Here is a 24,354-nt window from a genome sequence, read left to right as displayed (position 1 = left end):
TGGCCGTGGCTTTCCGACCTCCCGCAGCCCGCACCCAGCGTTCAGAACAAAATGTTGTGAATGCTGGGGCAGTGGAGTACCCTTTTAAGATCTTTTAGCATTTTCTGGAAAGTTTTATCCTGTAAAAGCTTTAGAACATCAAGAGAAGCTTGATGCCTTTCATGTTTAAAAACCCCAAAGCCTCGCTATACTATCAATTACTGCCACACCTTATGAAGGCATCTGTATGAGATTTACTCGTGGATGTTAGTTTCACTGCAATATATATGGAGGGAACACTAACTGAATATAGCTCTTATTTTTTTATTCTTCACTTTCTTTGTGCAGTACAATTATCCCTGTTTTGAGTGATTTTCTATAAATACTGATTCTAAATTTAAATTGCTAAGTTATTATTAGCACCTTCAAGGAATTCTTTTAAGAGGTGATTTTAGGGGTATTTCCAGCTCAAGAAGTTATCCCAGATCTGACCGCTGGCATACCTACTATTCCCAAGAATGGGATAAAAATTGTGACGTTAGTTCAACATCCATTCTCGATGGGACTTCTGAACATTGCTCAGGCTAAGGGCAAATTTACTACAGTGCAACATTTTTTATGCTGGTCTAGGATGGAAAGTGCATAGGAGTAAGATGCAAAAATATAATAAGAGGCATAAAGATAGCATTTGATCAACAGGTATTTTATGTGTTTGGCTAGATAAATGGAAACATTTACACATATTGATATTAATGCAAGGTTTGTTGGAGCAAAAAAAAACCCAAAATTATTAAAAAGGAATGTCTTGGGACTTCCTTTTATATGGAGAAATGGTTTTGACACAAGAAAGTGTCAGCTCAGCCGGAGACGGACACTTTCTTGTGTTGAGACAGAGATCAGAAGTGCTGCGCAGCTTCAGCGGACTGCATTTGAATGGCGGCAGCAGACAAGTTGGCCAGGTTAGTACACATTCCTTTATCATATTACTATTGCCTGATAACATTTCCATGTAAAGTAAGTTCCCTGAAATCCCATTAGCAGCACACACTTGTTTATAAATGTAATGGATCAGTGGCTGCCCATGTGCCACAAACAAAAATATAAGCCAGCCATGAGCTGGAGTAGGTTTCAGCTATAATTTACACTATACTAGATGTATTGGGTTGAGAAGCCACCAGGCTCCTGGTATAAGTCTGCAGAAAGAACTATTATGACTAGAGGTACAGAAGGGAATCATTTCACTACTTACTATGCAGTGGATTTGGAGGTTCATCTGCATAAAAATAAGAAACTAATCTGGGCCAACTCATTAGATCTAACACAACATGTAGTTTAAAGAATACCTGTCAACCACAAAAAATGTTTTATATTTTGCTGAAACAACTTTCTAATAACATGTGATTAACAAAAATGTATCTTTATATGTTTTTTTTATACTTTTAAAAACTGACCACTAGGGGTTTCCCTACATATCCTGGCACGAGTCCGAACTCTCAATGCAGCCGAGACGGAGAAAAACACAGCGCAGCTCCCTGCCAGTCAATCAGACAGGCGGGAGCGAGCGCTGTGCACGGCAGACCGGACGGCTTTTGTTACTGCCACAGCCATACCAAATTACAAGCCCCCCCCCTCCGTGATTACATGCCAGCCCGCATCGCCCGACAGCTCCAAACACAACCCCCCCCCCATGAATACAAGGTTCGCACCCCAAGCCAATCCCCCCCACTCTTATTACCTGATTACAACAGTTGATGTCACGTTAGAAAAAAAAAAAGAAGGTAGGATTAGAGTCAGGAAGAGCCAGGGACAGATGGGGGGGCTATTAGGGACAGATGAGTTAATGCGTTCATGATAGGTATTCTTTAATGTAGTCGATCCTCCAGTAGGAAATGCATGCTACTCTTTTACACCAAGGCTAATTTGCAGGGATGCCAAGCTGATATTTTATCTAAATTATAAACTTGAAAATTAGAAACAATATAAAATGAGAGTAGTGATACATAGGAGTAATGCTCAGACCATTTGCTGTGATCTGCTAAATGATTATGATATTTTCAGAGCTTGACAAATTTATTTTGAATCTAGGAAGCAGCAAAACATTATTTGAATATAATGATTTCATTACAATTAATCCCTGCATGCCCATTTGGTAGTTATACTAAGACATCTGTAACATGAATTGTGCAGTCTTGCGCAACTTGTATAATGAAAGGTTCTGCATAGCTTTAACCCCTTAATGACCACAGACGTAAATGTACGTGCTGGTTTGGCGGTACTTCGCGCACCAGGACGTACATTTATGTCCTGTGTATGAGCGCAACATTGGAGCGGTGCCCGCATCATACATGGCAGGTTCCGGCTGCTATCAGCAGCCGGGGACCCGCCAGTAATGGCCAACATTCGCGATCGTGCAGATGCCCACCATTAACAAGGGGTTAATGGTGGGCATCTGCACGATCGCGGATGTTGGCCACAGATCACACCATCAGTACAGATCACACCATCTGCAGCAATGCACATGTTAAAATAGATGATCGGATCGCCCACAGCGCTGCTGCGGTGGTCCGGTCATCTGTAATGGCGGACAGAGGTCCCCTCACCTGCCTCCGTCTGTCTCCCGGGGTCTTCTGCTCTGGTCTGAGATCGAGCAGACCAGAGCAGGAGATAACCGATAATACTGGTCAGTGCTATGTCCAATACATAGCACTGAACAGTATTAGCAATCAAATGATTGCTATAGAGATAGTCCCCTATGTTATCCCTGCTGTAATTGTTATTATATTTGGATTTCTGTATTTTTTGTATGCATTTTTAGTATGAAAAGATTGAGTTTCATTGACAAATTAAAAATATACTATTTGTGTGGGGAAATTCAAAAGAAAACCACAATTTAGCAAATTTTGGAAGGTTTCAGTTTCACGCTGTACAATTTATGGTAAAAATGACATGTTTTCTTTATTCTGTGGGTCAATATGATTAAAATGATACCCATGATTACATACTTTTCTATTAGTTTGAGATTTAAAAAAAAATCTCAAACTTTTAATCAAACTAGTGCGTTTAAAATCCCACTATTTTGATGACCTATAACTTTCATTTTTCCATATAAGCGGTGGTATGAGAGCTAATTTTTTTTGCACCGTGATCTGTACTTTTTATTCATACCACATTTGCATAAATGAAACTTAAAATTTTTATTTTGTAAATTTTTTTGGGAATATTATGTGACAAAAAGCAGCAATTTTGGACTTTTTTTTTTACGTTTACTCCGTTCACCATATGGGATCAATAACATTTACGCATTTATGTTTATTCATTTATATATATATATATATATATATATATATATATATATATATATATATTTATTTATTTATTTATTATTATATTTTTTTTTTTTTTTTTTTTTTTTACACTTTCTGGGGGTAAAATGGAAAAAAAAATTTTTACCTTATTTTCTTTTACACACTTTTTATGTCCCCATAGGGGACTATTTATAGCAATCATTTGATTGTTAATACAGTTCAATGCTATGCATAGGGCATAGCACTGATCAGTATTATCGGCGATCTTCTGCTCTGGTCTGCTCAATCTCAGACCAGAGCAGAAGACCCCTGGAGACAGCCGGAGGTGGGTGAGGGGACCTCTGTCCACCATTATGGACGATCGGATCCCTGCAGCAGCACCCCGAGCGATCCAATCATCCATTTTACCGACCGCACTGCCGCAGATGCAGTGATCTGTATTGATCACGGCATCTGAGGGGTTAATCAGCATGATCGCTGATGTGCACCATTACCGGCAGGTGCCTGGCTGCTGATAGCAGCTGGGATCTGTCATGCACGACACGAGCACCACTCCGGTGCTCGCGGTCATGTACAGGATGTAAATGCACTCAGGAACTGTCCAGAGCAGGAGAGGTTTGCTTTGGGGAATTACTCCTACTCTGGACAGTTCCTGAGACAGACAGTGTTAGCAGAGAGCACTGTTGGCAGACAGAAAACAACAACTCAACTTCAGCAGCTGATAAGTACTGGTAGGATTAAGATTTTTTTAAGAGAAGTAATTTACAAATCTGTTTAACTCTCTGGAGCCAGTTGATATGAAAAATAGTTTTTCACTGTAATACCCCTTTAATATCAATGTCATGTTAGGAATGCTATGATTAAGGGCTAAGCAGAGTTCGAAATACTTCAGTTACATCCTTATGTGGTATTTCTTTGTTATTCTGATGTGCAAGGAAATGCATCTATAAATTCTCCCGGTGGAACTACAGGTTTCATATATCATCAAGGAGATCTGAATTAAATGCATTAATAAAATATATATTTCCTTATATGAAGGTAAAATAGGTCTAAAGTCCTCTTGGAGTTCCTTTGTGCTCGATTACACAATGCCTTTACCATAGAGATTATTGCCCTGACAATTACCTTGTGACCTCATGGGCTCTCACAAAAATGCTTCAGTACATTATTACTGTAAAGCTGTGTTAAACAGTTTAACAGCCCAGACCTCTAGTAAGAGTTTAACTCCTTAAGGACACATGACGTACCGGTACGTCATGTGTCCGCTCCCGATCTATAACGCGGGGCCACGGCTAATAGCGCGCGGCATTGATCGCGGTGCTGCGCGCAATTAACCCTTTAGACGCGGCGTTCAAAGTTGAACGCCGCATCTAAAGTGAAAGTGAAAGCATGCCGGTTAGCTCAGGGAGCTGTTCGGGATAGCCGCGGCAAAATTGCCGCATCCCAAACAGCTTACAGGACAGCAGGAGGGTCCCTACCTGCCTCCTCGCTATCCGATCGCCGAATGACTGCTCAGTGCCTGAGATCCAGGCATGAGCAGTCAAGCGGCAGAATAATCGATCACTGGTTTCCTATGAGAAACCAGTGATCAATGTAAAAGATCAGTGTGTGCAGTGTTATAGGTCCCTATGGGAAAAAAAAAGTTATAGGGGTCAGAAGATGACAATTTTAAACGTATTAATTTTCCTACATGTAATTATGATTTTTTCCAGAAGTACGACAAAATCAAACCTACATAAGTAGGATATCATCTTAATCGTATGGACCTACAGAAGATAAGCTGTCATTTTTACCGAAAAATGTACTACGTAGAAACGGAAGCCCCCAAAAGTTACAAAACAGCGGGTTTTTTTTTTCAATTTTGTCTCATAATGATTTTTTTTTCCGTTTCGTCGTAGATTTTTGGGCAAAATGACTGACGTCATTACAAAGTAGAATTGGTGGCGCAAAAAATAAGCCATCATATGGATTTTTAGGTGCAAAATTTAAAGAGTTATGATTTTTTAAAAGCAAGGAGGAAAAAACGAAACTGCAAAAACGGAAAAACCCTCGGTCCTCAAGGGGTTAAAGGGGTATTCCAGTGAAAAACATTTTTTTTCATATCGACTGGCTCCAGAGAGTTAAACAGTGTGCGGCAGTATTATATTCAGGGGGTACAGTGTGCGGCAGTATTATATTCAGAGGGTACAGTGTGTGGCAGTATTATATTTAGAGGATACAGTGTGTGGCAGTATTATATTCAGGGGTACAGTGTGTGGCAGTATTGTAATCAAAGAATACAGTGTTTGGCAGTATTATATTCAGGGGTACAGTGTGTGGCAGTATTATAATCAGAGAATACAGTGTTTGGTAGTATTATATTCAGGGGGCACAGTATTTGGCAGGATTATAATGATTATTGTATTTATATAGAGGATGAGAATCTGCTGACAAACTAAGGAACCTTTGATGTCCGAGCACCAGACTCTGCAGAGGACGATGTAGCTGGAAGAAGACCTGGCCTCTGGACCAGATAAGGAAGAAAAGAAAAGACAACAGAGAATACGTCACTTAGGTCACTGATATCATTGTGTGTTCTCCTGACTGTCCCATCATAGCTTGTCACTTGCACGTTCTGCAGTGATGACGGGTGAAACTGAACCTCAATCTGTGGCTTGCCAGCTGTTACAAAACTTTTACAAAAGATTTGTAAATGACTTCTATTAAAAAAAATCTTAATCCTTTCAGTACTTCTGAGCTGCTGAAGTTGAGTTGTTCTTTTCTGTCTATGTGTTCTCTGATGACACCTGTCTCGGGAACTGTCCAGAGTAGAAGCAAATCCCCACAGCAAATGTCTTCTACTCTGTGCAGTTCCAGAGACAGACAGAAGTGTCAGCAGAGAACACTGTTGCCAGACATAAAAAATTCAACTTCAGTAGCTGATTATTATTGGAAGGATTAAGATTTTTTTTTTTATAGAAGTAATTTACAAATCTGTTAAACTTTCTGGAGCCAGTTGATATACACTGTGGTCAGAATGAAAAAAAAAATCAAAAAGAAAATAACTTCCTCTATAGTATACAGCAGCTGATCAGTTCATTTTAAATATATTGTTTTCCACCGGAGTACCCTTTTAAGGACATCTCACAGATTTAAGGTATCATGGATATACCATGTATGCAATTGTATAAAAACTATCCATCTATGGACTCTAAGGGTATGTTCACACTGAGGAATGGGGGCGGAAATCGAGCAGAAATTTTCTGCCTCAAAATATTGTTACTTTTCCACAAGAACTCACAGAAATTCCGCACGGAATTGGCGTGGAAATCGCGCGGAGTATCAAGTATTTCTATTCATAAAATTATTTTTTTTTCTCATGCGGAAATTCCTCGCCAATTCCGCGTGGATTCCGCATGGAAATGCTTCTCAATAAAAAAAAACAACAACATTGATCTATATGGGAGAACGACGCTGATTCCGCCTGAAAGAAAGAACATGTTCTTTCTTCAAGCGGAACATACTTCCTCGTCAGAATTCTGCTTGAGGAAATTCCTCAGTGTGAACTGAGGGGCAGAAATTCTGTACAACTCTATGGGGATTTTCACTGCCGAATGAATTGGAGAGGAAAAAGCAAGCAGAATTACTCGTGGAAATTCCTCTCCAATTCCTCAGTGTGAACGTACCCTTAGGCAATAATGGTATTTTACATTAGAGATGAAACAGTACATGTAATATTTAGTAAAATACCAAATCTCTGCTTGTGTAGATTCAGATCTCATTACTCCTTTCCTAAAACAAGTACACACAAATCAGATCCTAATCTGAACTGTGCTTACAGTTGATATTAGCTTTTTCCTCACATGCAAGATTTTCCCAAGGCTTCACACTCCACCAACGGCATATTGTAACTTGCTCTATTGTGCTGGTCCCACCAAAAGTAAGCAGAGAAGCTTTGTGGCAAGATAAACAGACTGGAACATACTTGTTTGTTATCGCGATGCTCCCTGCACGAAAAAGTGTAGTGAAAATGAGGTAGCTGTTTTTAGCTAGTAAGGTATTCTACACCTTTGTTCTCTTGTGGACAGTAGGAATGAGCTAGTAATATGAAATATTTTGGTTATCTAAACTTTGTCCCAATCAATGCACCAGGCACACATATGGGTATCTTACTAATAAATAAAACCCTTTTGAGAAGAGGTCTTGGTGTCCATAGCAACAATTTCAGGTAAAAGAATACCTTTATCCAGCGGGGAATCCTTTTGTGGGTGCCACATCCCTTGCTTGCCCAAAAAAGTCAGACTTACCTACAAGTAATTGACTCTGGCCAAGCAATTGATCCCAACAGATTGGCACACCTTAGAGTCCTTGTCCTATCAAAACTGGTTAAATAAAGTTGACACTTCATGCCATATGGATGAGTTAGCGAGTTGGGAGTTGAGGAAAAAACGTAGCTGAATATTCCATGTGCTGCTATTCTAAGTGTATTTGAAGATAGTCAGGAGACTGACTTGAAATTTTCAACTGCATCTAGTGAAGGTGTTTTTGCTGGTTGTACATATATCTTGCTTCAGAATAGGTAAGGAATCTGAAATCTGACAGGTGTTTGTTATACAGGTTGGGCCATTTATATGGATACACCTTCATAAAATGGGAATGGTTGGTGATATTAACTTCTTGTTTGTGGCACATTAGTATGTGTGAGGGGGACCATGTTGAATCCAACTTTTGTTGTTTCAATAGGAAGAGGGTCATGTGACACATCAAACTTATTGGGAATTTCACAAGAAAAACAATGATGTGTTTGGTTTTAACGTAACTTTATTCTTTCATGAGTTATTTACAAGTTTCTGACCACTTATAAAATGTGTTCAATGTGCTGCCCATTGTGTTTGGTCCAGTACAGTAACTATTGTGCATTTGTTCCAAATTCCACTTTTTGGAGGCTGTCTGATTTTGTAGACAGTTCTACTTCTTGCAGAAAGAGATTCTAATTTTGAAGTCTCAGATTTGTAATCCATCTGATAGAAAATCAGACTTGGACTATTGCAATGCTACAGACACAGGTTCTGATAGACCCAGAGTTGTGGATAAAAGGCATGTCCCACAGCCTGTGGCTCTCCATGATTAAAGTGTAGTGAAGTGTACAGGGAGGTAGGGTTAGGCACAAAGGTTGTGGAATCATCATCCCCTACATCTAAGGAATGTAAGACTGCAGCCAATGAACTAAAAGGACAAGGTGATGGAAAGAAGTTGTTTGGTGACTCTATCATAAGAGGTGTAGAGTTGGAGGATAGTGGTTTAGTGAAATGTCTTGTGCTACTGCTTGCAAAGATATAAAATATATTCTTAATGAGGGACATTTATCAATGTTTGCTTATGTATTCTTTTTTTTAGTAATTTTTTCCTTACTTTTTTTTGCTTATGTGCGACTTATTTATCAACTGGTTTCAGCCTGTTGATCATTTTCTTTTGCGTAAGCAATTTTTCCTTTTTTACTTTGGTAGTAGCTTTTTCTGCTCCATGTTTGAGCTGGAGTAAATTTAGTCAATTTTTAACCTTGTTGCGACTTTTTTTTTGCGCAATTGCGACTGTTGCAGTTGATAAATACCTTAGCAAATACTAAAGCAAATCCCTTTTGAAAAATTTACTACGTAAGCAAGTTTGAATTTTCTTGCTTTTCTTGTTCTTCATGCAAATTGTCGCGCGAAAACACACGTAGTCACAGTTGCGACAATTTTGCAACAATTATAGTAAAGAAAACCTGACTAAACCTGTTGATAAATGTCCATCAATATTGTTAAGCAAGCAAAGCTGGAAGTGAAAGTGGATGTCTTTGTCCATCTTGGGAAAAATTACTTGGTTTACAATGAGGTTTCAGAGGTGAAGGAAGCTTTTCACATTCTGTGTAATGGTATACGGGAGGTCATGCCTGTCCATAACTTTCAGAATGATGGGCGGATGCACATTAGGAAATGTAACTTTTGGCTTGCTGAATGGTGTGAGGAGCGTGGGTTTGGCTTTGGGTCCCATGATAGCTCCATTTGGAATAGAGAGAAACTGTAAAAAAATAGAATAAAAAAAAAGATGGTTCTGAATCCCTCTCTTAAGGGAACAAATGTTCTCATTAAGAAGTTCAATGGTTTTGCTAAGAAGTTAAACTAGGAGGGGGGGCTGGCAAAAGAGTAATAATTCATCAGTTCAACTGACCCCCCAAATAAACTCAGAACATGTCAGCAGCACAAGCTTAGTGTTTTGTCTACAAATGCACATGGTTTACAAAATAAGATAGGGTATAAGATTCATGAAGTTTTGTTAATTATGACAACTGAAAATGGGGATTTATTGGCTGTTACCGAGACATGGTTAAATAGGAGTAAAGATTGGGAGATAACAGGTCTGTATGTGAAAGATAGCATTTATAGACCCCACTGGTAAAGTATAAAAATGGAATAATCTAGTAGTTGAGAAAGAGGTAAAATTACATTCAAAGGGGAAGTTATCATCATGGGGACTTTAATCTTCCTGATGTGAACTGGAAAACAAAAATAGCTAGTTCTACCAGGAGTACAGACTGGAGCCGTTTAAATGGAGTCCATGAGAAATAAGACTACTTAAAAGTTGCATGATTGAAGGCAACAGAAAATTGCATCAGGCTTATCAGTAAAATAAAAAAAAAACAGAAGAAACCACTGTGGTACCAAGCAAGTTATAAGAGCTTCTAAAGCACAAGCAAAAGAGAAAAATGCTCAGTCAGTGAAAATAGGGATACAACATTTTTATATAAACCAAAAAGGAAATTAAAAGGATTAATTGGGTAAAAACTAATTTAGGAAGGTATGTAAAAGAGAATAAAGGACTAGCTGGCTACCTTAATGAATACTTCTGTTATGGAGAAAGACTAATGAATCATTGGATACATGACAAATGAGGAAAAGGTTTTACTTCAGCGGTCTAAAGTAAAGACAAATAACTCACAGGGGCATCATGGGTTACATCCAAAGAGCCAAAGTGGTGTACAAGCCACACTGTTAACAGATTAAATTATCACTGATAAGAGTAGTCCCAGAAGATTGGAAATGAGCAAATGTTGTGCCCATTTACAAAAAGAAAGGTAGCAGAAAGGAATCGGGCAACTATAGTCCAGAAAGGCTGAAATCAATAGTGGGGAAATTAATGGAAACAATATTAAAGCATAGGATTGTTTAATATCTATAATCACATGGATTGCACGTTGAAAAACAACATGGGTTTACTTCAGGGAGATGATGTCAAACTAATCTTATTGATTTTTTTTTTAATGGGTGGCCAAAATTATGGATCAAGGAGGTGCAAATAGACAATGCGTATGTAGATTTTAGTATGTCTTTTGACAATGTCCCACATAGAAAACTTATCAATAAACTGCAGTCTTTGAGCTTGAATTCCAATATTGTTGAATGGATTTGGCAGTGTCTAAGGGACAGACAACAGAGGGTTGCAGTCAATGTTGTATATTCAGAGCGAGGACAGTGGGGTACCTCAGGGGTCTGCAAATCAATATATATATATATATATATATATATATATATATCTTTGTAAGGCTGAACATAGCCTATTACCCTATAGGATTTATTTAGAGATAGGTAAATGAGGCAATGAGGTAGAAGCGCATATTCTTCAGTTTAGGGAGACACGTTCCTTCTTGACTTCAAATCAAACATAAGAATAAATCCTTGGATGAACAACCATTCTCCAGAATCTAGTGACTATAACTAGTAATATTATTACTCTCCAGATATACATTCAAGCCCTTTGTGTACTCTTACATTGAGTTCACCATGGCCACTTCATCTTGCACAGAATCCCACAGTTTCACTGCTCTTAGAGTAAAGAATCCACTTATCTAGGTAAAGAGGAAATTCTTTCTCTGGGAGAACAGGCTTGTCAATCCATTACGTGGTCAGCAATTGTTATATTAAAGGAATGTAACACCCCCTTCAGCCACCAATCTTCTGCTGCAAAGAAGGAAAATAACAAAAAAACAACCCCTTTATCTCAACAATAGATTTTTAAGGAGGCTAATAAATTCCAATCAAGCCAAGGTATTAGGGAGCCTCTGAGTGAACCATTTTTTAAGCAATCAATAGTCTGGCATTAAAAAATATCTTATCACTTCGTTTGACTTGTTTTGTTATGTTCCATCATCACCCAAACTAGGGATTTGAGGGCAGAACTTTCTTTCCGAACTCCATGCTCAACTCTTATAATGTTCTCAACGCCATAAAAATTTCCCTCCAAAACAAGTACAATTAGGCACAGCCCCACAACATTTGAATAAGATTTGTTTCTCCCTCCCCACACCGTGAACACCTGCAATCAATATGTCTTCCTATTCTGTATTAAAAAAGTGGGCTAGGAGAAATCCTATGCAATATGCAAAACTGCAGAAATTGATGTTAATTATTAAATAAGTTGTATTAAATGTTTGAATATAATCAAACGAAAACGGTAATCCCGCGGCATTGGCGCTCACCGGAAGCTCCTACTGTAGATGAGTGGGTTGCTGAAATAGCCTCTACTCAACGCATTGAAGAACTACTGGCTGTGTCCCCCTCTGAAGTGTCTTGTTATGCCTCCACTTGACTGCCCTGGTCTAGTTTCTGTTCTTTGGATTCCTTTCGCTCTGGGTCCTCCTCCCTTGCCCCGTTGGGCTGCTCTCTCGTTGTCCATGCTTTTCCCCTCCTACTCACTTTACCCTGTTTTCCCTCTTGCCCCTTCTGCATACTCTTCTCTCATTTTCAAATCTTCCCCCTTTATTAAAAATAGATTACCACCTTATTTTGTATTTAATACCGTTTGAGCATTGTCTATGATACCTGGACCTACATGGTCACCTATGTATCCTCATTGCCTTTCATTATATGCTCTATGTATTTTCATGTGTTATTTACTTAATAAAAACCTTTTGAATTTGAAAAAAAAGAAAAGTGTAAACAAAAAAAACAAACAAAGATATTTGGTATCACCGCTTGTGCAATTGTCCCAACTATTTAAAAATAAAAAAAACGCACAGTGTATGGTGTAAACGTAAAAATAGCTGAACACTAAATTAGCATTTTTTTTAAATCACATCCCAGAAGAAATGGAATAAAAGAGAACAAAAAGTCAGATTAATACCAAAGTGGTCAGATAATAAAGAAAAAATAAAATAATTATGGCTATTAAAAGAGAAGGAGAAAAAAACTAAAGGACAAAAACTACAATTCGACCAGTCCTTTAGGTGTTAAAAAAAAAACATCTTTTAATGCTAGCTTTGGTAGAAAATTGTGTAAAGGTCCACACCAAACTCTGATCCATGTCTTTTAATATGGAAAAAGAATTAGGCTGCTTTCACACTATAACATTCATCCGTTTTAAAGATCCGTTTGATGTTCCGTTATGAAAACCCTGAAAATCGGCCATTAAACGTCCGTTAGAAAATCCCATATAGTCTATGGGATTTTTACATTATCCGTTTTAATCCGTTATAGTCCGTTATTAATAACGGATGTTATTTTGTTATGGCGGAATGAACGGAAGAAATAGTACATGCACTATTTCTCCCGTTACCATCTTCCGTCACAAAATAACGTCCGTTATTCATAACGGACTATGACGGATTAAAACGGATAATGTAAAAATCCCATAGACTATAATGGGATTTTCTAACGGACGTATGGGATTTTCTAACGGACGTTTAATGGCCAATTTTCAGGGTTTTCATAACGGAACATCAAACGGATCTTTAAAACGGATGAATTTTATAGTGTGAAGCAGAGGCGTAGCGTGGGGTGCAGGCCGCACCGGGCGCAACATCTGGGGGGGCGCGCTCTCCGGGATAGGAATATTTCTTTTTATGTGCCCGGGCCGGCTCCCGTGTGTGGCTGCAGGCGGGGGCCGGCCAGAGCATATAAAAACTAATACTGTATACTAAAAACCAGGGGGCCTCCAGCCGTTGTGAAACTACAACTCCCAGCATGCCCGGATCGGCAAAGGCTGCCCGGGCATGCTGGGAGTTGTAGTTTCACAACAGCTGGAGGCCCCCTGGTTTTTAGTATACAGTATTAGTTTTTATATGCTTTGGCCGGCCCCCGCCTGCAGCCACACACGGGAGCCGGCCCGGGCACATAAAAAGAAGCATTCCTATCCCGGACATCCCTGTCCCCCGAAAAATCTTTTTGGGACATAAGGATGTCTGCCGGTCACTCACCATTCCCCGGCCAGCGCGCGTCCTCCTTCGGTCCTTCGCTTCTCCGCCTCTATGGTTGTACGGACGGGACGTCGCTGACATCCCGTGCGTACAACCATAGAGACTCAGGAGGACCGCAGGATCATCGCGGGAGGACGTGCGCTGGCCGGGGCCTGGTAAGTGACCGGCGGCGCGTCATCTTCTTCAGTGTTCTGGTCACTGCTCCCCCGGTCCCGGCACCTACTGCTATGGTCCATAGGCCATAGCAGTAGATGTGACCCCAGGCCGGAGAAGCGGTGACCATATCACTGTGGGGGCAGCAGTACAGACATACAGCCTCCAGCCACACACTGTATATGTGAGGTGGGGGGAAGCTGCCTACTATTGTGGGGCAACTGCTGACCTAATGTGGGGGGGGGAGCTGCCTACAAATGTGGGGGGAGCTGCCTAATATTGTGGGGGGGAGCAATACATGTACATACATGTGCTTAGGGGGTAAGGGTTTCTTTAACTAATCTAGTGGAAGAGACTCGAGTGCTAAAATCCACGGGTTAGGGGGCGCAAATTACGTGCCTTGCCCCTGGTGCTGACAACCCACGCTATGCCACTGGTGTGAAGGCAGCCTTACAAAATGGTGAGAAGATGCCTTTGTTATACGTGTTATAATCTTTCAACTACAAAGTCACGCACCAATTTGCCCCACCCTATAGATGTAGCTGCTTCTCTAAGTGTTAAGTCAACAATAACCTACACATTTCCCAAAAGTAGTAAAAAAGAACCTCTGGATAGAAGCCATTAAACATCAATGTAAAAGTCTTTTCAGCTACAAGAGGAATTAGGAAGTCTCTTCATTGGCCTACTGACCAGATTCATGTACCTTAACAATATATACATCTGACAGATGGTCTGTATAGCTATATAGCCATAGGCTTCTGGGATAAAAAATAAAAAATGAATGTACATGAGCCCTGTGGTAAGGACAGTCAGGTGAAATGGATACACTGTAAACACAGTATATATTAACCCTTAACTTATCATCTAGGCCTCTATTATCATCTAGGCCTCTATGAGCAAAATAAGAATTTACCTTGGTAGCAGGGCCTGTGGGCAACCATGGCTTTCTACACAGAAGGCTTAAAGGGGAACTCTGGTGGAAAAAAAATGTACATATACTACAAAGAAATTTGTGGAGTTCTTTTCTGCCTGACAACAGTGCTCTATACTGACACCTATGTTCGTGTTAGGAACTGTCCAGAGCAGGAGAGGTTTTCCATGGGGATATGATTCTAATATGGACAGTTCCAGACACAGACAGGGGTGTCAGCAGAGAGCACTGTTGTCAGACAAAAAAGTAATTCACAAATTTCTCTGTTTTACGTAGCAGCTAATAAGTACTGGAAGGATTAAGATTTTTTAATAGAAGTAATTTACAAATCTGATTAACTTTCAGGCACCTGTTGATTTGAAAACATTTTGTTTTCTACTTGTTTCCACCGAAGTTCCTCTTTAAAGTAAAACAAAAAAAATATTGCAGCAATATCCAGGCTCGTCTCTTTATTCTACAGCAAATAGTTTAATCTACACGATGAACATTTACGCTGACCACTTTTATCCACATGCACCAGATCTAAATCAGTATTTCTATATTTTACTGCTAGCAGAGGATGGTTGGGTTCCTACTTCTTCTACCAGGAATCGTCATCATATATACACAGCAATAAAGCTCAGGTCCAACAGTCATTATGAGCTTCAAGCACATAGCATTGTAATGTGTAAGTGAGATGGTGTTCAGGTATACTCTTGTAATGGGCATTAATGGTTTATGGGCTTCATTAATAACCTTTTGTCTACTTTTTGGTTAACTGTAATCTATTACCATCAAAAAATAAAATATTTGCTTCTCCGCCAAGCTAAACATTTTTAGTCACACTCCTCACTGCTTATTGTTTTTTTTTTTTTTTAAGTAAATGTGCCAAGGAAACATGTTCATGCCAATACATTTGTAATACTTTCATTTGGACCTACATCACTCGAAACAGCCCCAGACGCTAGGAGACTCTGAGAAACTTAAAGAGCTGCAGTGTATGGCATTTCTCTACCAAATGAATTGTAATTTGAAAAAATTATGATAGCTAATGATAAAACTGAGATTAGAGCTGGGCGGTATGACCAAATATGTGTATTACGGTATTTTTGTAACTTATGGCGGTTCCACGGTATATAACGGCATTTCTTTCACCACCCCCCCCAAATCATATGAGCCGCCAGCACTGTTCTGCTCCCCCCCCCCCAATTATCAGCCCAGCGGGGTACTACTTACATATGTCACCCGCAAGCACTGCCCGCCTCCTCTTTGTTGGGCGCCGCCGGCGATGGAACTCTATACTGTATGCCAATGGTCTCCAACTTGCGGACCTCCAGATGTTGCAAAACTACAACTCGCAGGATGCCCGGACAGCCAATGGCTGGTTGGAGACCACTGCTGTACGCTGTATCCCTATGCCCGGGCTGCAAAAGATAAAGAAACTAAAACTAACTTACCTACGTTGGCCACAAGCTGTTCCTCGGGACTGGAATGTCGGACAGCCATCAGCCTATCACCGGCTGCAGCTATGTCCCGCCCCGGCCAGTGATAGGTTAAACGCACTGTCATGTAAGAAGCCGGCCAGAGCTCCTTACATGACAGTGGGCTCAGCCTATCACTGGCCGGGACGGGACATCGCTGCGGCCGGTGATAGGCTGACGGCTGTCCGACGTTCCCGTCCCCAGCGTAAGGCCGACGTAGGTAAGTTAAAGTTTATTTTCTTTATCTTTTGCAGCCCAGGCATAGGGATACAGTGTACAGCAGTGGTCTCCAACCTGCGGTCCTCCAGCTGTTGCAAAACTACAACTCCCAGCATGCCTGGACAGCCAACGGCTGTCCGGGCATGCTGGGAGTTGTAGTTTTGCAACATCTGGAGGTCCGCAGGTTGGAGACCACTGGCGTACAGTATAGAGTTCCATTGCCGGCGGCGCCCAACAAAGAGGAGGAGGGTAGTGCTTGCGGGTGACATATGTGAGTAGTACCCCACTGGGCTGATAATTAATTGGGGGGGGGGGGGGGAGCAGAACAACGCTGGCGGGTCAAATGATTTGGTGGGGGGAGCAGAACAGCGCTGGCTGGTCACATGATTTGGTGGGGGGAGCAGAACAGCGCTAGCGGGTCACATGATTTGGTGGGGGGAGCAGAACAGTGCTGGCGGGTCACATGATTTGGTGGGGGGAGCAGAACAGTGCTGGCGGGTCACATGATTTGGTGGGGGGAGCAGAACAGCGCCGGCGGGTCACATGATTTGGTGGGGGGAGCAGAACAGCGCTGGCGGGTCACATATGATTAGTTCCCCGATGTGGGGACAGCGCTGCGCTGGGTTGACAATTCATTAATTCCCAAGGGGGAGGGGCCCAACCGGTATTGCGGTATGGGAAAAATTCATATCATGCAGCCCAAAAATTTCGGTATTCGGTGTAAACTGGTATACCGCCAAGCACTAACTGAGATATTGACATAAAATGCAATATTACATAATATGGTATACTAAGTAGCGAAAAATATCAAAGGTCTCCAACCTTTAGGTGTACGCCTGCTACTGTGAGGACATGCAGGGCGTTGCATTTGCACATCAGTTGGAAAGCCACAGGTAGCAGATCACTGTCCTCCATATATTGAGTCACACAACAGATCTCACTATAGTAACCACTATAAAGCAGATGATACCAGCTTTTGGATACATTTTGTTCTTGCATACTTATTGTTAAGCATTCTTAAGCATTACCCTTACAAGAACCTCATAAAAAAAAACTAAATGAAAGTGAAATGCACATGTGCTGCAGGAGATATATATATATATATATATATATATATATATATATATATATATATAGTGAGGAAAGACAGTGATACAGATAACCACTCAACACATCCAATAATAAAAAGTGAAATAATAATGTACGAGAGCTTTAACCTGTTGGGAAAACTTCCCTCCCCCCCAGCAGCTTCACAGTAATGAAAGACTCTGGAGCTCTATACAACTTCTGGGACTAGCTGTGGAATATGAAACATACCTGCACTCAAGTGATGTGTATTTTCCCGCCGAACCAGAAAAAATAAGAAATGTATTCCCTCTTCTGCAGAACAGGTAGATAACTCAAAGGTGGATGCGTCCCGCAGCTTGCTGGGAATCCAGACACTCTACTGTCAGTGCATGTCCGGAAGGAGAGGAGGGGAGTGCAAAGGTCCCTGATGTCATTGAGCAAGGAGGGGCCAGGAATGCACAACTCTCCCATGTAATGTGCTGAGACCTCAGAAGCAAACATCATACCTAGAGACAAAGGGTTGGGCCCAAGACATTTTTCATCTATTCTGACAAAGGTGTAAAATGTTTCCTCATTGTAAAGCCAAGTTACTCTACTACTTTCTTGCCAAATAAAGACTACATTCATTTTACTTGGAGCGTTGTGATTGAAAACAGATGCTAAAAGAGGACTGGATGCAGGCACATTCTTGTTATCCTTCTACCAAATATATTTCGATTTTTACAGCTATGTCTTAAGTGTATTCTTATATGTAAAGCTTAAACATAGCACAATTAAAAGTACCGTATATACTTGAATATAAGCCGAGGCCCCTAATTTCACCCCAAAAACCCAGGAAAAGTTAATGACGCGACTATAAGCCTAGGGTGGGAAATACATCATCTCCCCATGTAATCATCCAGACCCCCGTCATCATCCCCCCCCACTCCTTCATCACCGCCTGTGAATTCCTTTATCAGTGGTCTTCAACCTGCGGATCTCCAGATGTTGCAAAACTACAACTCCCAGTATGTCCGGGCATGCTGGGTGTTGTAGTTTTGAAACCTCTGGAGGTCCACAGGTTGAAGACCACTGCAGCCTTCGTCATCATCCAGCCCCCCCCCCCCCTTTTTGTTTTGTACTCACCTCCCCTCGGCGGGAAGTTAGGGTGAGCTGATCCGGGCCATCTATGCTGCAGGGACCATCCGGTGGGGAGGATTAGTCGTTGCGGGCTGTCCATTTTCACTGGAGGGGGCCTCTTCTCCGCGCTTCGGGCCCGGCCCAGGACTAGTGACGTTGCCTTGACGATGACGCATAGGGACGTTGAGCATGAATGTCCCTGTGCATCGTCGTCAAGGCAAAGTCACTAGTCCGGGGCTGGGCCCGAAGCATGGAGAAGAGGCCCCCCCGGTGAAAATGGACAGCCCGTAATGACTAATCCTCCCCACCGGACGGTCCCTGCAGCATAGATGGCCCGGACTAGCTCACCCTAACTTCCCGCCGAGGGGAGGTGAGTACAAAACAAAAGGGGGAGGGGGGGGGCTGGATGATGACAAAGGTCGCAGTGGTCTTCAACCTGCGGACCTCCAGATGTTGCAAAACTACAACACCCAGCATGCTGGGAGTTGAAGTTTTGCAACATCTGGAGGTCCGCAGGTTGAAGACCACTGATGAAGGGATTGACAGACTCGGGAGAGTTCACTCGGGTATAAGCCGAGGGGGGCGTTTTCAGCAGAAAAACTCGGCTTATACTATATATACGGTAACTAATTTACTTTGTGCTTCAAAAATAAAATATACATAAAGTATATTTGAAAGTTTGATCCATTTTTATTATACAATAGATCCCTATTGACATAAAGACTACACTCACATCTGCAGTGCACCACTTACTCCGCTCTGCAGCTTTGGCCAGTATAGAGCCTTGTGGCAGTTCTCAGTGAGCAGGCAGCCCAGACTTGTGTATAATAGGGAAAACACAGATTCCTTGGCATTCGGTCAGATTCTTTTTAAAATTAATAAATCTTAAGTTTGATATTCAATAGTTATTGGTTCATACTGAATTCTGAACATATGATCACTTTTAAAAGTAAAAAAGGGTCCATTTAGAAAATATGGGCATGGTGAAAGCTACAATATTTCTGTACTTTACATACTGCTTTGTATAAATTTGAATATAAGCCTTAGAGAGTAAACAGCACAATGGCGCAAGTAGATATCTTCAATCTCACCATGTGTGTTGACTGTGCCCTTAACTGCTTGCAGTCCATTCTTATCCATAAAAGAAAAAAATTTCCACCGGAGTTCCCCTTTAATCCCTTAAGGACCAACCCCATTTTCACCTTAAGGGCCAGGCCAATTTTATTTTTGCGTTTTCGTTTTTTCCTCCATGCCTTCTAAAATCCATAATTCTTTTATAGTTCCATCTACAGACCCATATAAGGGCTTGTTTTTTGTGTGACCAATTGTACTTTGTAATGAAACCTCACATTTTAACATAAAATGTACGGCGAACCCAAAACAAATTTTTTTAGGGAGGTAATTTAAATGAGAACAAAAATTTTGCACATTTTGGAGGGTTTTGTTTTCACACTGTACACTTTACAGTAAAAATGACGTGTTCTTTTTTCTGTGGGTCAATATGATTAAAATGATACCCATGGCTCGATACTTTTATATTTTTGTACCGCTTAAAAAACACATTTTGTACAAAATCAGTAATCTAAAATTGCCCTATTTTGACCACCTATAACTTTTTCATTTTTCCATATATAGAGCAGTATGAGGGCTCATTGTTTGCGCTGTCATCTGTACTTTTTATTGATACCACATTTGCATATATAAAACTTTTGATAATTTAAAAAAAAAGATTTTTTGAATAAAATGTGACAAAAAAGCAGCATTTTTTGACTTTTTTATTTTTTCGTTTACGTCATTCACCGTACAGGATCATTAACATTATATTTTGATATTTCGGACATTTACGCACGTGGCGATACCAAATATGTTTATTAAAAAAAATGTTTTAATTTGTATTGGGGGGAGGGGATTTTTCACTTTTTTTTTACTTTTTAGTTTAAAAATTTTCAACTTTTTTTTTTACATTTTTAATGTCCCCCTAGGGGACTATCTATAGCAATCATTTGATTGCTAATACTGTTCAGTGCTATGTATAGCACACAGCACTGATCAGTATTATCAGTGATCTTCTGCTCTGGTCTGTTCGATCTCAGACCAGAGCAGAAGACCCTGGGAGACGGCCGGAGCCAGGTGAGGGGACCTCTGGCCGCCATGCTGGATGATCGGATCGCCACAGCTGCGCTTCAAAGTACATCCATTCAAAGTACCGCACTGCCGCAGATGCCGTGATCTGTATTGATCATGGCATCTGACGGGTTAATGGCGGACATCTGCGCGATCGCGGATGTCGGATAGGGGATAAGATGTCTTGGGGCAAGAGTACCCCTTCAACAGAACCTCTGGTGCAGATGGGAACCTAGCCTGATATTAATGGCCTAGACTAAGGATAGATGCATCAGTCTTAAAGGTATACTCCGGTGCTTAGACATCTTATCCCCTATCCAAAGGATAGGGGATAAGATGCCTGATCGCGGGAGTCCTGCCACTGGGGACCCCCGGGATCATGCACGCGGCACCCCGTTTGTAATCAGACTGATTACCGGCGACTACAGGGCGGGCGGCATGCGACGTCCCGCCCACGTGTGATGTCACGCTCTGCCTCTCAATGCAAGCCTACGGGAGGGGGCGTGATAGCTGTCACGCCCCCTCCCGTAGGCTTGCATTGAGGGGTGGAGCATGACATCACACGGGGGTGGGGGCGTGACGTCACACGCCGCCTGCCCTGTAGTCACCGGTAATCAGTCTCGGAGCGAACACGCTCCGGGGACTGATTACAAACGGGGTGCCGCGTGCATGATCCAGGGAGTCCCCAGCGGCGGGACTCCCGGGATCAGGTATCTTATCCCCTATACTTTGGATAGGGGATAAGATGTCTAAGCACCGGAGTACCCCTTTAAAAACCTTGATATCCAACTATTGTACATGTTCGGTTTTGAAATGCTGGTACCTGGTGTCTGGACTGCCTTTTTTCTCTTCAAACATGTTCTATATTTATATTTCATTCTTAAAGTAAAGTAGTGTTGTGTTCGTGTTAGCACAACTGGGATAAGAAACTGCTACTACTTGTACTTGACTGATGCACTAGTCTTTCTGCTTGATGACAGTGCCTTGGATAGTGCCTTTTTTGGCACCTTACTATATACTTACCTGTTTTCCTTGCACAAAATATTTCAGTGTTTTTTTTATTTACTTGACAGACTTAGTAGTAGTAGAAGGCATCTTATAGACAGACTCCATTACTAAGCCGGGCCTAGTGTTAGCCACAAAAACAGCTAGTGCTAATCCCCAATTATTACCCCGGTACCCACCGCCACAGGGGTGCCGGGAAGAGCTGGTACCAACAGGCCTGGGCCTCTAAAATGGTGCTCCTGGGCTTAGGCGGTAACAGGCTGGCATTATTAAGGCTGGGGAGGGCCAGTAACAATGGTCTTCACCCACCCTGGTAACATCAGGCTGTTGCTGCTTGGTTGGTATTTGGCTGAGAATAAAAATAAGGGGAACCCTATGAGCTATATAAATATATATATATATATATATATATATATATATATATATATTTAATTATTTATGCAAAAAAAAAATGTGTGTGGTTACCTGTATTTTCATTCTCAGCAAGATACCAATCAAGCAGAAACAGCCTGATGTTACCAGGGTGGGTGAGGACCATTGTTACCCGCCCTCCCCAGCCTAAATAACGCCAGCCTGTTACTGCCTAGGCCGTCAACCCCATTTGATAGTATGATAAATGTGTCACACATAAGCAAAACTATAGCAAAATAAAATAAAATAACGACTACAGAACTCGCTCACCTAAGCAACAATGATAAATGTCCCCGTATATCCTTGAAACTGGACTACACACTGGCAGATGGTAGCTGCCCTTTACTAGGCTCTATCCTTAATGCTCTGGCATATCATGAGTTGCTCATTTTCATGTTCTCAAATTACACTTACAATACCACATAGGTTGCTGCACAGACCTATAATAACCGGCTGAATACTTCTGCATTAGTAGTTTAGCATTGCCCAGCATTTACAGGAGTTGCAAAGTTGCCATTTTGTAGAATCTTAAAAAAATATTACAGAGAAGTGCAGTATCCCGTGTGCCACTCCTTTACCTGCACCGTGCAGATCACGCAAGACTTCTATCTGTGACTGCAGGTGGGAGGAGAGCATGTTTTTCCCACTTCCAAAAAAGGGCAGAAAATGCTCAGCAGAAGCTTACCACCCTTTGGCCCTATGCCAGGAACAGGAGGTGCCGTCACTCAGGTAGGGTGTGTTCTGTATGTGAAATAAACTGAAATACTTGGACAATGACAGAGAGAATCTACAGGGGTGAGGCAGGATGATAGCAACCGTCTGCCAGAAGAAGTCACACCTTAGACACAATACCACTGGAATTCACTAGTGCTTACTGAAAGCCAAAAAAGCTTGCAAATGAAGAAATTCAAGGGTTAAATAGGTATTATTCAATAAACTGTAGGTAATGAAAAGCATAATGTAAAACAAAAGTCCAAAACACAGATAATGGGTCAAATTACCATGTCATACTTTCTAAAGAGATAGGGGGAGATTTAGTAAAACCTGTGCAGAGAAAAAATTGACCAGTTGCCCATAGCCAGGGCCGGATTAACGTAGGGGCGGATGGAGCGGCAGCTCCAGGCCCCTGCGCTAAAATAGGCCCAGCGGCCCACACAAACGGCCTGCACAGACCGACTGGCGCAACTCCCTACTCTCCAAACCCGACTGCAAGGAGTGAAGTTTAAAAATAAAACACTTCCTTTGGGCTCCAGGGCTGCTTCCGGCCAGCCCCTGCTGCCCCTTTAAGAGAGGAAGCTGATGGGGCTGGTCATGTGCCAAAGACATTGCAGCTTATTAGTTAATAGTCCCTGCCCGCCTGACCCCTCCCCCGGCTGCTCACCGCAGAGCTGAAGAGAGAGAGAGAGACACTGCCTCATAGCTGTACAGCCTCTGCGGTCTGGATCTTCCCTCCATGTGAGCAGAGCTCCATCCAGTCTGGCAGTCTCCGACCTGCAGAGGCGGCCATCAGTGCGAGAAAGAAGGTCAGAAGGTGACGAGCTCTGTAGTTAAGTCCCAGTGGCCGGGCCTGGCTCAGGCTGCATTCAGTCACTAACTGTATACCAGTGACTGTGCTGTACCCTCTGCCCTATATATATTTATATACAGTAGTATATGCTGTCTGGGCCAGCCAGAGAACACAGTACAGTCATTGATATACAGCAGTGTTTCCCAACCAGGGTTCCTCCAGCTGTTGCAAAACTACAACTACCAGTTTGCTGTAGTTGTAGTTTTGCAACAGCTGGAGGCACCCTGGTTGGGAAACACTGATACACAGTGACATAATACTGCTGGGCTATATACATCAGCTGTTCTGTGCTGTTCCCACTGCCCTGGCTGCTATACATATGCGTATATGCATGTATATAGTAGCCAGGGCAGTGGGTACAGCACAATTAATGTATATAGCCCAACAGTATTATGTCACTGTATATCAATGACTGTGCTGTGTTCTCTGCCCTGCCTGGCCCATATTACGTATATAATATATGTAGTATGGGCCAGTTCAGATGACACAGCACAGTCATTGGTATACAGGGACATAATAATGCAGGTCTATATACATCAGCTGCCCTGTACTGTACCCACTGCCCTAGCTGCTATATATATGCATATAAACATATATATATAATAGTAACCAGGGCAGTGGGTACAGTACAGTCGCTGTATACAGTCCCGCAGTATTATGTTCCTGTTCTTGCTGGCCTATACTGTCCGGCCTATACATGGGGACTAAAAAAGTGTAAAAAATAATAATAAATCACATGTATTTACTTTTTTTTAACACCTTCCCTAATAAAAGTTTAAATCACCCCCTTTTCTCATTTTTCA

The 24,354-nt window shown here is 41.6% G+C and overlaps 1 protein-coding gene across 10 annotated transcripts in view; it reads right to left on the bottom strand.

The window, feature by feature from the left end:
* LOC130294253 (myosin-10-like) overlaps positions 1-24,354 on the bottom strand; it is a 312,827-nt gene that overhangs the window by 248,698 nt on the left and 39,775 nt on the right. For 8 of the 10 annotated variants that reach the window (XM_056543841.1, XM_056543845.1, XM_056543848.1 and 5 more), the window contains exon 1: positions 17,575-17,715. The exons of the other annotated variants lie outside the window; for them this stretch is intronic. The gene's annotated coding sequence lies outside the window, so the exon portion shown is untranslated. Of the gene's footprint in view, positions 1-17,574; positions 17,716-24,354 lie in introns of those variants that run through there. 10 annotated transcript variants of the gene reach the window in all.

Source organism: Hyla sarda, chromosome 10, assembly GCF_029499605.1.
Source record: "Hyla sarda isolate aHylSar1 chromosome 10, aHylSar1.hap1, whole genome shotgun sequence".
Taxonomy (NCBI): domain Eukaryota; kingdom Metazoa; phylum Chordata; class Amphibia; order Anura; family Hylidae; genus Hyla; species Hyla sarda.
This window is presented reverse-complemented; position numbering and strand designations above follow the sequence as displayed.